The following is a 12,210-nucleotide window of genomic DNA, read 5'->3' as shown; positions in this document are numbered from 1 at the left end:
CAGCGCTGACTGACTGCTTCCTGACAGGCGCGCGCATCCTTCGAGCTGTCAGCTTTAATCACTTCCGCGGATCCTGAGGGGCAGAGAGAGCGGAGTGCAATCAGAGCTAACTCTCGTTAACTCTGCCGCTTGCACTCTAATGTGCTCTTGGAAACACGCCTGTCAAATGGAGAAAGGATATTTGGAATACATGCAGCCTGCTGTGGCTACAAGCCGGTGATTCGAAACGGATGTGTGATGTCTCGGAGCACAAGATGTGGAATGCTGCATCTCGAAAGCAGACTGTGCAGTGAGCCTGCCCATCCCACTAACTGGGTGAGTTACCCCAAGAACAAAACAAAAAAAGAGGAAACTCCTGGATGATTCAAAGCAATAGTGCAATTTAAAACCAACTGTTCTGGATGCTGAACTGCAAAAGTCGGTTTAGATGGGAAACTTTGAGCCAATGTACAAATCAGACAGTGACGCTATTACCATATGCAGTTTCAAATACAGACTAATGCGGGGATAAGTCTTGTTTTAGAAAATCCATGCGTGTTTTGGAACCAGGTTGCGGTGTGGCATTCTCGGAGTGGAGCAGCGGTGCTACCCACAAGACATGACCATGTTCAGTATAGGTCTGTTTCAAAGCCACGTTTGGGGGCTCGTTGACTAATGCCATCCACTCATGGTCACTGGTTCAACTTCTGGTAGGACTTCTCAGCCTTTTAACCTTACAAGGTGGCGAACGTTTTAACTATTTAGTTGGGCAGTACTTAATTTGAGCCAGTGGTTGCAGGTAGGGCTCGCGACACTCATTTCGGGTACTGATGTCAGAAAGGGGATTATTATTTGGGGTGGGTACTAGGGGAACCTTAAGGAAAAGTAACAATTCCATTTTTTGTTGTTGTCATTTTAGTGTCATTTTGTTTATTAGATTCTACTCTATTTTTCTAATTCTGTTTGTGATATTTATTTCTTGGTGTTTTGACTTTATTACTAGTTTGGTACTGCATGAATACTTTACACTGTCCTCTAAACCTGTCTGCTCTGTGCCCAGGTATCAGAGGGTGAACTCAGTTTAATTTAGTGACTTTGAAAAAAATAGTTGTTTTTAATAAATGAAACAATACAAAAACGACAAATATCCAATCAGTAGAACCAGGGATATTCAATTTTTAAGATTTGAGTAAAAATAGAGCCAAAAAGCACAAAGTGCCAACTGTGGAGATCTAGTAGCATGCTGGACTGGGACAAAGTCACAAGTTCAGGAAACTGCGATGAACACCAGCCGCCTACATGACCCAGTAGGCCTGCTGAACCTTAAATCCTGGTGTGTAGAGCGTTGCAAAGATCTGCGTCGAAGATGTGTCGCATAGCCGAAGTGGTGTATCAGTTCCAAAATGTGGCAAGGCTGCGGTGCGAGGCCCTGAGTCATCGTCGAGGGTTCCGTCAACGAGGGCTTGCGATGCAAAGTCTGGCGTCAAGGATGCGTCACGCAGTCAGGTGATGAGTCGATTCCAAGGGGCTGCGGGGTTGCAATGTGAAGTCCGGTGTCATCATCGAGGCTGCCGTTTCAGAATGTGAGGGGCTGCGCCGCATAGTGGCGGTTCCAATAAGGGAATACTTGCAATGCAAAGCAGGCCTTTGCATCGGTTCTGATCCATGTGGTCACAGTTATGTGCCGGTTCTGCTCATGGTTGTACGGCACAGAAAAAGAGACGTGTCAGTTCCACTGGATCCATAGAGGCTGGCAGAGCACCTTAGGCCCACTTCCAAGGGTCCAGGGCTGGGGTGGCACCAAGTGGCAAGGTAGAGTCACAGACGGCAGAGTCCAGGTGTTGGGTTTAAGTTTGTTAGAGAATTCAATCCCTGAAGCTTAAGTCAGGAGACCAGCCAACTAGCAATTGGAGTCACTTTGGGGTCCTGTGTTCAACAGATATGGGTCCAGTCCTTCTCACCCAGGGAAGAGGCAGCAGGCAGCAGGTCAACACAGCAGGGCAGTAGTTCTTCAGAGCATAATTCCAGCAGTCCAGCTGAGTGGTAGTCCTTTGATCAGCACAGTAGTACTTCTTCCTGGTAGAGTATTCACAGGCCCAGAAGTATACAGAAGAGTTGGTGTCTGAGGTCCAATATTTATACCTGGCACCCTTTCTCTGAAAGGTGGGAGAAGCTTTTAGAAATTCCCTTTAAAGTCCCCAGGTATCCTGCCTTCCCTGTCCTGGCTCCAGACAAACTACAGAGGGAATGCAGCCCTTTCAATGGAGGCAGGACATATCCTATTCAAGTGCAAGAAGACCAACTCTGACTTCCCATCCTGCCAGTGATGGCCCAACCAGGCATACCTGAGCTCTCTATTGCGTGTGGCTGTCTAGGAAGAATACACAAAGTCCAACTGTCAGCTACAGCCAGCCATGTGACCCAGAGAGAGTCTACAGGCACTAAATTGTTAAGGCAGGAAAATACCAACTTTCTAAAAGTGGCATTTTCAAAATTGCAACTCAATTTCGTCTTCACCATAAGTTAACATTTATCAGTACAACTCAAAAGACACCAAACATGAACTGGTTCCCTGCTCCCTTTTGTAAATGACAGCAGCTTAAACGTAATAAGTTAACTTCAGTGTTATCCTATGGGAAAGATAGGCCCTGCATTAGTGAAAACCCAGTTTAAGAGATTTTCAACACCAAGACATATAACACTTAATAGTATATGTACTACTTTATAAATACACTGAACTCCGCCCTTTGGCCTGTCCATTGTCTACCCTAGGGGTGACATATATGTATTCAAAGGGAAGGTTTGGGCCTAGCACAATGATGCCAGGTCAAAATGGCAGTTTAAAAACTGCACACACAGGGTGCATTGGTAAGAGACATGTTTAAAGTGCTCCTCAAGTGGATGGCACAATACGTGCTGCAGGTCCACTTGTAGCATTTCATTTGGAGGGCATGGGTACATGTAGGACCACTTTACTAGGGACTTATAAGCTAGCACTGCAGATGATCTGCAATAGATGATCTTTCCAGTGTAGGGCTGTAAAATATTATATTTATGATACAAAGTGTTATATATAGTCCTATCTTGGATTCTGAATATATGCACACTTATCTGTTATATGGTGTATTTTCTTTTGTGACACATTCCATGTTCTAGCCCTACTCTCTGTGAGTTTCAACCAACACAGCCAAAAACCAGTTGGAGTTGGAAGTCACAGGAGGAGGGCCTGCTGTACGTGAGCTCCTTTATTTTAGGAACAAAGATATTTTCTATCTTCTTGTGCCTCTGTTTATCATCATAAATCTTGGCGAAAAGGAGTATTAACAACCACCAAGAGCCCATTGTCATTTTACCTGTTTTTGTCTGTCTTCGCTCGTGCTTTATTACTTGAGCTCCCTGGCGGGGGCTTGACGGAGAGGTATGCTGGCAAGGATCCGTGGAGGTGTCTGTGAACTTCACAGTTGGAGTGGGTGGCTGTTTGTTTTGTAGCCCCCCCGACTTGCAGAGAATACCACTTGACGCAAGACAAGTCGCATGCAGTCAGCGCAAGCCAATGGATACCTCCTATGCTGCGCAACCCAGCAGAAATGTCATGTGAGCTATTTGAATGATAACAAATTTCTGAGCTTCATGCATGCTCATGTGTGGTCTCGGGCATTGATTGGTTTGCAAACATCACGTGACACATCACATGGCGAAGGAGCGTAATTACGCACAGCATGGCAGCCATCTTGGTTTGGGAGGATTACCATTAAAGCCGAGGCGAACCCAGAATAAAGATTGTGTTTCTTCACATGGAGTAAGTTATACTAAATAGAACTAGCAGTTTAAAGGACACCGACACTGCTTTCAGAACCACATTTACTGGCACTGTGGAACTGGTATGTAACAATACAATTGTGATATTCTTTTGGAAGTAATTTGCAGAACAGTATTGGGCTTTTATTCTGTCACGTTAGAACTCTGCTACCCCACATGCAGCTACATGAATTCTTCACAGCAAGTATTAGAAATTGCTCCCTTTTTATCACAACCAGGGAAACCACCTATAGTGTGAAAAATACGGTTTTGTTCGTTTCAGAATTATTTGGTGGCAATAGATGCCGAAAAGTTTGAGTCAAAGGAGAAAGCTGCTCTTCTTTTTAGCCACTTAAGATGGGAGGGTCAACACACCTTTGATAATTTGCCGGAATTTGATTGAATAGATGATTTTGAACATTGAAATGAGTATACTCAATCCATAACCAGACTTTCAAAGAAATGCACAGAACAGCTGAATGTTTTATTAGGAAAATGTAACTTTTTCAAATGAAAACTAAACCAGGAACAAACTGTTTAGTAATACATTCCTGCTTTAAGATACTTAGGACCTGATTACGAGTTAGAGGGACAGAGTTGCTCCATCACAAACATGACAGATATCGTGTCCGCCATATTAGATTTGCATTATATTGTATGGAACTTGTAATATGACGTATGAGATTTGTGACGGAGTATCCCATCCGGCAAACTCGTAATGAGGTCCTTAGCTTCTACATGTAACTTTGCAATTGCTTTGGAGTCGCATTTTTGTGACACTTTTTCGAGTGTACAAATTCTTGTGACTGCCATTTGATTTGGCGTCCACTGTGAGCGTTTTCCAAAAACTGACTGACACAATTTTAGCAGGAATTAAAGGTGTTCAAGCATACCAATATGATGTGTTGATTTTTGCAGAAACTGTACATGACTAAATGACTTTAGAGAAAACTGTGAGTATTTTCAAGATTGTTGTTTTCACCTTAAAACGTGAGCAGTGTTTTGGAAGACCAAGGAGGGCCACGACTCCGTTGGGCGAGATGGAACAGAGCTGAGCTCGGACTGCTCGGCTGCTCACGCCGGACGCGTAACGCTCGGCTAGCTGCCCTGCGCAATCGCTCGTGATGCCAGAACGCTGTGCTTTTGGCTTTCTCGGTGTTTTCGGTTCCGCAACGCTTCTATCAAACCCGCTACTCTTGGAAAAGAGACTCTTGCTGGGGACGTCATCTTGGCCGTCGTGCAGCCGGCTTTTCCTTACCCGGTGTAAGAGGCAGGCTAGGAAAGCACTTGTCGTGCTATTTACAGCTGGAGATTTGACCGGGAGCTCTTCTGCCTTTACGACCTCTGCTGTTGCTGCCGGAGCTGACACCCAAGACCCCCTGACCGCTCTTCAAAGAGACTCCTGCGAGGCAGATCCACTGAAACCCAGCATGAATACACGTGGGGGTCGGAGAGGCTCCAAACAAAAGACTTCTGCTTTTACACCGGACCCTAAAGATGTAAAGGCTTCAAAAGATGCCGCCGTCACTGCTACCGAGGGAGCTACAAAACCAAAAAACAAGGTCAGTGGGGATAAGAAACTGCAGGGAAAACAGGGGGGCAAAATAGGGGGGGGCGTTATCTCTCGAGTCAAAAATGCTGAGACCCCCCTCCCCCCCCTGCTAAGATTTTTTTGGGACTTAAAAAAAACATTTTAAACCCCAACACGAAACCTCTATCCTCCCTTGCCACCCTGCCGGCAGATAACGCAGAGCCTGGGACACCCCAAACAGGGAATAAAGCCGACCCCGCTGCCCTAATTACTTTGATTGAAAACGACTTGACAGCAACTAAGGAGCCCCCAGGGATTCAGGATGGGCTCTTTCCTGCTCAAGCGCCGTCACTACCTCTCATAGACAATAGACTCTCTTTGTCGCAGCCCTTTCAAAAGTCAGAGGAACCCAGAAACACACTTAACAAAGACAACCCGGAGGTTTCCCGGCCTATTTCTGACCCTGACCTCGGAGCAGGGGTCTACAAGGTAATCCAAAACTTGTCGGTACCCCCTGGCTCCCAGACACCTTGGACTCCTGAAGCAGGGGTGGAAGATTTCTACTCTGTATCAGACAGTACTCCAAACTCCTCTAATGAAGACGTCTCTGAAGAAGCCAGCGAAGAGGACAGTGAGACCCCACTCCAAACCACAGGCACAGTGCAGCGCCAGAAACAACCCGCCAGCAAAAACAGGCGTCGTAGTCATCTAAAATGGGACTACTCTGACTCTCAAGTATCATATCCCCTAGATGAAGATGACCTAAATCCTAATCAGTGGGGCAGCTCCAAGAGCCTACATGATGAAACGGCCGAACCCTCTTTAGCTTCCATCCTTGCTTCCATTAAGGAGTTCCATGAAGAAGTTCGGGCGGACAATCGAATCGCCAAGAATGCTGCCAAAAAACTGCAGGGAGGGATGAGGCGTCTGAGCAAAACCTGTGTAGACATTAGCGAGCGGGTTTCCATGGCAGAAACACGAATTGATCATCTGGAAACTGATGTGGTAATCACCAAAGAACAGGGAGCTTCTAATACCGCCTGCTTGATAGACCTGATGACAAAGGTGGAGGACCAGAAAAATCGTCAGCGTCGGAACAATCTCCGCCTTCTTGGAATTCCGAAGGGGAAGGAGGGTGACGACCCCCGGCGCTTTATAGTCCAACTATTAAAAGACTCCTTTCCAGATCATAGAGGCTGGGATTGGGACTACGAAGTACAAAGGGCACACCGATTCCCCTTCTACCAAAAGCGACAACATAGCGGTGCTAACACACCAGGGGGACAGCCCAGAGTGTTCCTCGTTTACTTTGGGAACTTTCGTCTTAGGCAGATGATTTATAACCAGGCCCGCTTTAATTCCAAGAAGGGAGCAAATGGTGTAACGTTTTTTGCCAAACCAGACTTTTGCCACCAGACTGTTGAACGACGATGGCGTATGAGGCAATTAATCCCCCCTTTTCAACAGCTGGGGGCAGAAGTGTTTCTCATGGTCCCCTCGCGGCTCAAAGTAACATCAAATGGATACACTAAGGTTTTTCTCTCGGAGATCAAGGCAGGGGAGTATCTGGAGGAACTGAAAGGCAAAAACAAATGACACTTGCTCAATAGGGGTCAAGTACGAAGTTAGATCTAAAAAATAACTTCTTTATCTTTATCCTCTGTTTTTCCTTTTTTCGTTTCTGGTATTATTCTTTTTCTTTTTCCCTTTTTTTTTCTCCACTACCCTAATCCGCTATTTCACCATATTCTTCACTATATGGGATCTTTTTTCTATCTTTTATCACTTCACTTCATTATGTCACTATAGAAGATAGCTAAGATAACAGGGCTTGTGGCTGATCTTATTAGACTAGAGTCATAGATCATATCAGTCCGGCGTGACCAGCAGCCAGAGCTCAAGCGGATTTCCATCATTCAGGCATTGCCTGATCGCCCAAAGAAGGTGGGGGGGTGGGGGGTGGGATGGGAAAGGCACAGCAAGGGAGAAGTTTCACACAGATAAATTCATCATAGGTTTTTGTAATTTCTTTTGTATTTACATACGCACACCTAAGATGTACTTGCCATGGCATAAGCTAGGACATCAGGAACATCAGGAAACTAAAGGGTCTTTATCACTTGCTGGCATTTTTTTCTTTGTTTTTTTCTTGTTTTTCTTCTTGAAGAAATGGACATGCTAAATCCTCTGAGAATTGTCTCCGTCAATATTTGTGGGTTAAACGATCGATCCAAAAGACAGAACGTTGTGCTGAGACTTCGCTCTCTGGGGGGGGACATTAACTGCATCCAGGAAACCCACATCGAGGGCTCCCAGAGACACTTACTAGACTCAATGGGCTTTCAAGTTCTAGGGGCCACTACGCAGGGTTCAAAAAATAAGGGAGTGGGTATCTTGGCTGAAAAAAACCTCTCTATGCTCTCACCTAGGGCCAAGGCTGACCCCTTAGGCAGATGGGTGATCACTGAGTGCCATGTCGCAAATAACCCACCCTTTACCCTGTGCTCAATTTATGGGAGCAACTTAGATGACCCACGAGTTATAAATTTGGTCTCCGGGGAGCTGGCGCACTGGCCCACCCCTATTGTTCTTTGTGGCGACCTGAACCTACATCTACCCTCCAATTGGGACAGTGTTAGCCACTGGAAATATAGGGGCAGGAAACCTCCGGTGTATCAGGCACTGATCGACCTAGCCCAGGTACATGGTCTTAGAGATTGCTGGGCAAGCTTAAACCCCTCCTTGCCAGGATACACTTATTATTCCGCCCCGCACCACATTCTTGTTATACTAGATTATTTTTTTCTCTCATCCTCGATTATTAATAACTGCACCATTGAATTAGCCCCACGCTTTATGTCCGATCATAATCCCCTTATCATCAATATCACAGGTCTAGGGAAAGCCAAAGCGGTTTCTACTTGGACCTTTGAAAAAGCTCTACTTCAGGATCAGCTGTACAAAACACATATGCAAAGGTGGATAGAGGAATTCCTAGAATTTAATGTTGGCTCAGCCCCTCTTATGATAGTTTGGGAAACACTAAAAGCTGGGGTCAGGGGGGAAACCCTGGGTTTCTCAATACGCAAAAACAAAAAAGAGAAAGCGGTGCTAAACAATCTACAAGGAAAGCTTAGTGTGGCCGAAACTCAGCTAACCAACCACATTCAGACCGGACAAAACATCGAACTAGCTCAGAAGGAGTTTCTATTTCATCAAACTTAGACGAAATTGTCTCTGACAACTTAGCCCCTTTGGCATTACATACAAAAAAGGCCCTGAAACAAATTAATAATTTGCATTTAACCCTTGTAGGCAGATGCAATGTCATAAAAATGACATTTTCCCAAACTCTTATATTTTTTCCGTACAATACCTCTGGAGTTTAGCAAATCTAATTTGTTAAAATTCCAACAAATTTTCACACAGTTTATCTGGGCCTACTCCCAACCCAGGAGGGCACTAAGGCAGCTCTGTCTACCAAAGGAGCGTGGGGGTTGGTCCTTTCCTAATATCACACTCTATTACTGGGCCTCGGTTCTACAATACAGTACAGAACTGCTAAAGGAGACTCCACCTTCTCAGATTACGGGCCTCCCCACGCCCTTTCAGCTATTGTTGGGAGAACAGACTTGGGGTTGTCTACTTCGGGAGACCACTTACGGATACTACAAAAGGGTGAGGTTTAAGCCACTACTAAATTCTTTTAAAACCTTTCGTAGTATCCGTAAAATGTTTGGGCTCGGTAGATTTAACTTTTACACTCCTACATTAAACAAACCTAACCTACCTGCCATATTCGGCAGGGGCTACTTCTCAGAGTGGCATAAGGCGGGTATACTGAAATTAGGAGACCTTGTTACCTGTGAAGGGATGGTCCCTTTTTCGGAACTATTGATCAGGTTCAAACTTAAAGATGAAGATGCTTTTAAATATTACTGTGTATCTGATTTTTTTGTCTAGGAAGGCAGGCGGGTCTTCTGGCTTCAGGGAAATTGATATTCTGAACATCATGCGCAAGCCAGTCCCGCCACGAATTGGCCTACTATATAACACAATAAATAAACAGTCCCCAGACGACCTACAGAATATAGCCGATAAATGGTCCAGCAAAATTGATACTTCTAACACTACTTTTTTTAACTCACTATCTCTCTCACAAAATATTCTAATATCAGCTAAATTGCAGTCGCAACATTTTAAAACCATTTTCTTTCTATATCTCACCCCTAGCAAGATTGCTAAGTGGGGCTCCGGTCAAGGTACCCTTTGTCCAAGATGTGCGGAATATGGGGCCAATTCTATTCATATCTTCGCCACATGTTTAAAACTTCACATTACTTTAAACAGAATACAGGAATTCTTAAGGGAAGTTACTGCTCAGCCCTTAACTCTTAATCCTACTATTATCTTGCTAGGAACACAGACCGAGTCCTCCATCCTGAAAAGGGATGGCTTAATTTTTATTGCTATGGCTGTATGGAGGCTCTGTGTGGCTTCCTCCTGGCTAGATCCGGAGCCCCCATCGTTCTCACAATGGCTAGCCCGCTTCATTGCCATATACTACTTAGAAATCGCCATATATGCAAAGAAAGGAAGAAGGGGACGTAAGAAGGGAATAGAGCTTTGGGAAAAAATGAGTCTTTGGCTTGTACAGTCATGATAATGTCTGTGTTTTTTCTTTTTTTTCTTTTCTCGTCTACTGTTTTCTGTGTTTTTCTTTTCTCGCAATTATACGCAAGTTTTCTGCTTCTTTTGTGGGGTGGGGGAGGGGTGCCATCTGGTAAATACTTATGTAATTTCTTCTTCTTTTTTTTGTACTGGCATCAAAATAAAAAAAAAAAACAAAAAAAAAAAACGTGAGCAGTGTCAGCTCAATAGAAGAATAGGAATATTTACACACCTAACCGCATCAAACTTAATTTTTCACTTATTCTGGAAGTAAAAGATGTAGCACCACCAAAGGGTAAAGATACTTTGAGATCTTTTTTAGGGATGAGTGAATACTACTCCAGATTAATTCAAGGTTATGCTTTTATAGTGAAACCTTTACATAATTTGTTTTGAAAAAGTGGGAAATTTGAGTGGAATGAATCTGTCAGTAAAGCATTTGAAAAGGGTAAACAATTCATACGAATGGCACCCGCATTATCACCTTTCACACGAGGTTGCAAGTGACTTCTCACTGTGAATGCCAGTCAAATAGGTTAAGGTGCTGTTCTTTCACAATGGGTCAACAACAAAGAAAAAACTATTGCTTTTTCCTCTCATTGCCTAAGACAATATTATAGTACTATTGAACGGGTGGCATTAGCTTTTTCGTGGGCGGTAGAGAAGTTCAAGATGTTTCTTTGGTGGTCACGTTTTGACATATTCATGGACCAAAAACCACTAATTAATTTGTTAGATGGGAATGGCTCTGGTAAGGCGTCAGCTAGGCTGGTCAGGTATTATTCCATCTGCAAAAGTGTAATTTTACAATCAATTATATATCTGGAGGAAAGAACGTGAGGGCTGATTGCCTTTCGAGAATGCCTCTGGACATGCCATCTCAAGATGAAGATCTGGAGGATGTGGTAGAACATGTGGTGGCTGTGGTTGAAAATGTATTAGAACTGCTGTGGAGAAAGATGATGTTTTATTGTCTGCCATGGAGTTTGTCAGGAATGGTTGGCCCAAAGAAAGATCCTTGGTGGCTTCTCTCAAACCGTTTCCGCATGTAGTTAGTGAGCTATCCATTATGAAGGGGTTTTGTTTTACAATGATTTGTGCTCCATCTGTCTCACTTCATGAGTCATTGATCAAGGCTACATATGAAGGACACCTAGGTATAGGTAGAAAATGCAAAAACCTGAAGCAATACTTTTAGTGGCCCTCCAAGGATGCTCAGGTTTTTGCCTGGATTGACAAATGTGACACATGCCTGTTGTCTAATGAGCACTGGAAGACTTCTCAAACTCCAATCCATACAGCTCCACTTCCAGAAGATGTTTGGTGCAAAGTTGCGTTGGATTTTGCATGTGACAAGAAATACTTACTAGTTTTAAAAGACTACTTTTCATAGTGGGTTTACTTTGAGTTTACAGATGCACCATCTACAGTAGCAGTTATTAAATTTCTCTGTAAGGCTTTTGATATTGAAGGCCCACCTAAGGAGCTTGTAACCAATAATCAGACACATTTATGTCATCACAGTTGAGAGATTTCATAGATTCTTTTCATATCAAACATTTGAAGGTAGCGTTGTATTCTCCGACCTCCATTGGCTGAGTTGCAAAAATAAATACGTTTCTAAAAGAAGGTATTCAATCAACTATAGCCATTGGAGCACCAGTAGAAGAGATTTTGAGAAACAATTATGCATGTACTTAACTATTTCACACAATACAACAGTCATTTCACATTTTCGACCTACTTTTTAGGAAAAGGGATCCCAAAGCCTTTCCAGATTGGGTCAAAAGTTTAATTTAAAAAAAAAGGTTTTTTTTTTGTAAAGATGATAAAGAAGTGACCAATACAGTATCTTCTCACCAGGCTGCTCCAAACATATTTTAACAACAAACACTCGGTAAAGGACAGAAAATTTCAAATTGGTTGCTTGGTCCTAATTAAAAGGCCCATTAAAATTAAAAAAGGAGAGTTAATCTACACAGCACCAGTTCAGATAGTCAAGGTTGCAAAAGGCTCCATCTGCTTTATAAGAGAGGCTGGTGGAGCAAAAGATGTCAAGTTAAACTTACTACAGAACAGCCGAACGAAATCATTAGTTGCAAAGGAGGATTGGATGACGAATTACCTCAGGTCTCTTTCTGGTTCACAGGAAGTGATTCTAATGACAAGGGGACTCCACAGTGTGTGGAGAAGGGAACAAGAGGCATGGGGTTCTAGGAGCTATCAGCCTC

The 12,210-nt window shown here is 43.7% G+C and overlaps 1 protein-coding gene and 1 long non-coding RNA gene across 2 annotated transcripts in view; one reads left to right on the top strand and one right to left on the bottom strand.

Moving 5' to 3' along the window:
• LOC146810884 (A disintegrin and metalloproteinase with thrombospondin motifs 2-like) overlaps nucleotides 1–12,210 on the bottom strand; it is a 1,551,661-nt gene that overhangs the window by 978,215 nt on the left and 561,236 nt on the right. The window lies entirely within an intron of this gene.
• Nucleotides 84–12,210, top strand: part of LOC146810885 (uncharacterized) — a 154,137-nt gene continuing 142,010 nt past the window's right edge. Inside the window, exon 1 of the long non-coding RNA XR_014966644.1 lies at nucleotides 84–315. This is a non-coding gene — a long non-coding RNA (uncharacterized LOC146810885). The remainder of the gene's footprint in view (nucleotides 316–12,210) is intronic.

This window comes from Triturus cristatus, chromosome 7 (genome assembly GCF_964204655.1).
Source record: "Triturus cristatus chromosome 7, aTriCri1.1, whole genome shotgun sequence".
In the NCBI taxonomy this organism is placed as follows: Eukaryota; Metazoa; Chordata; class Amphibia; order Caudata; family Salamandridae; genus Triturus; species Triturus cristatus.
Note: the sequence above shows the minus strand (reverse complement) of the source record. Positions and strands in the feature narration are given on the sequence as shown.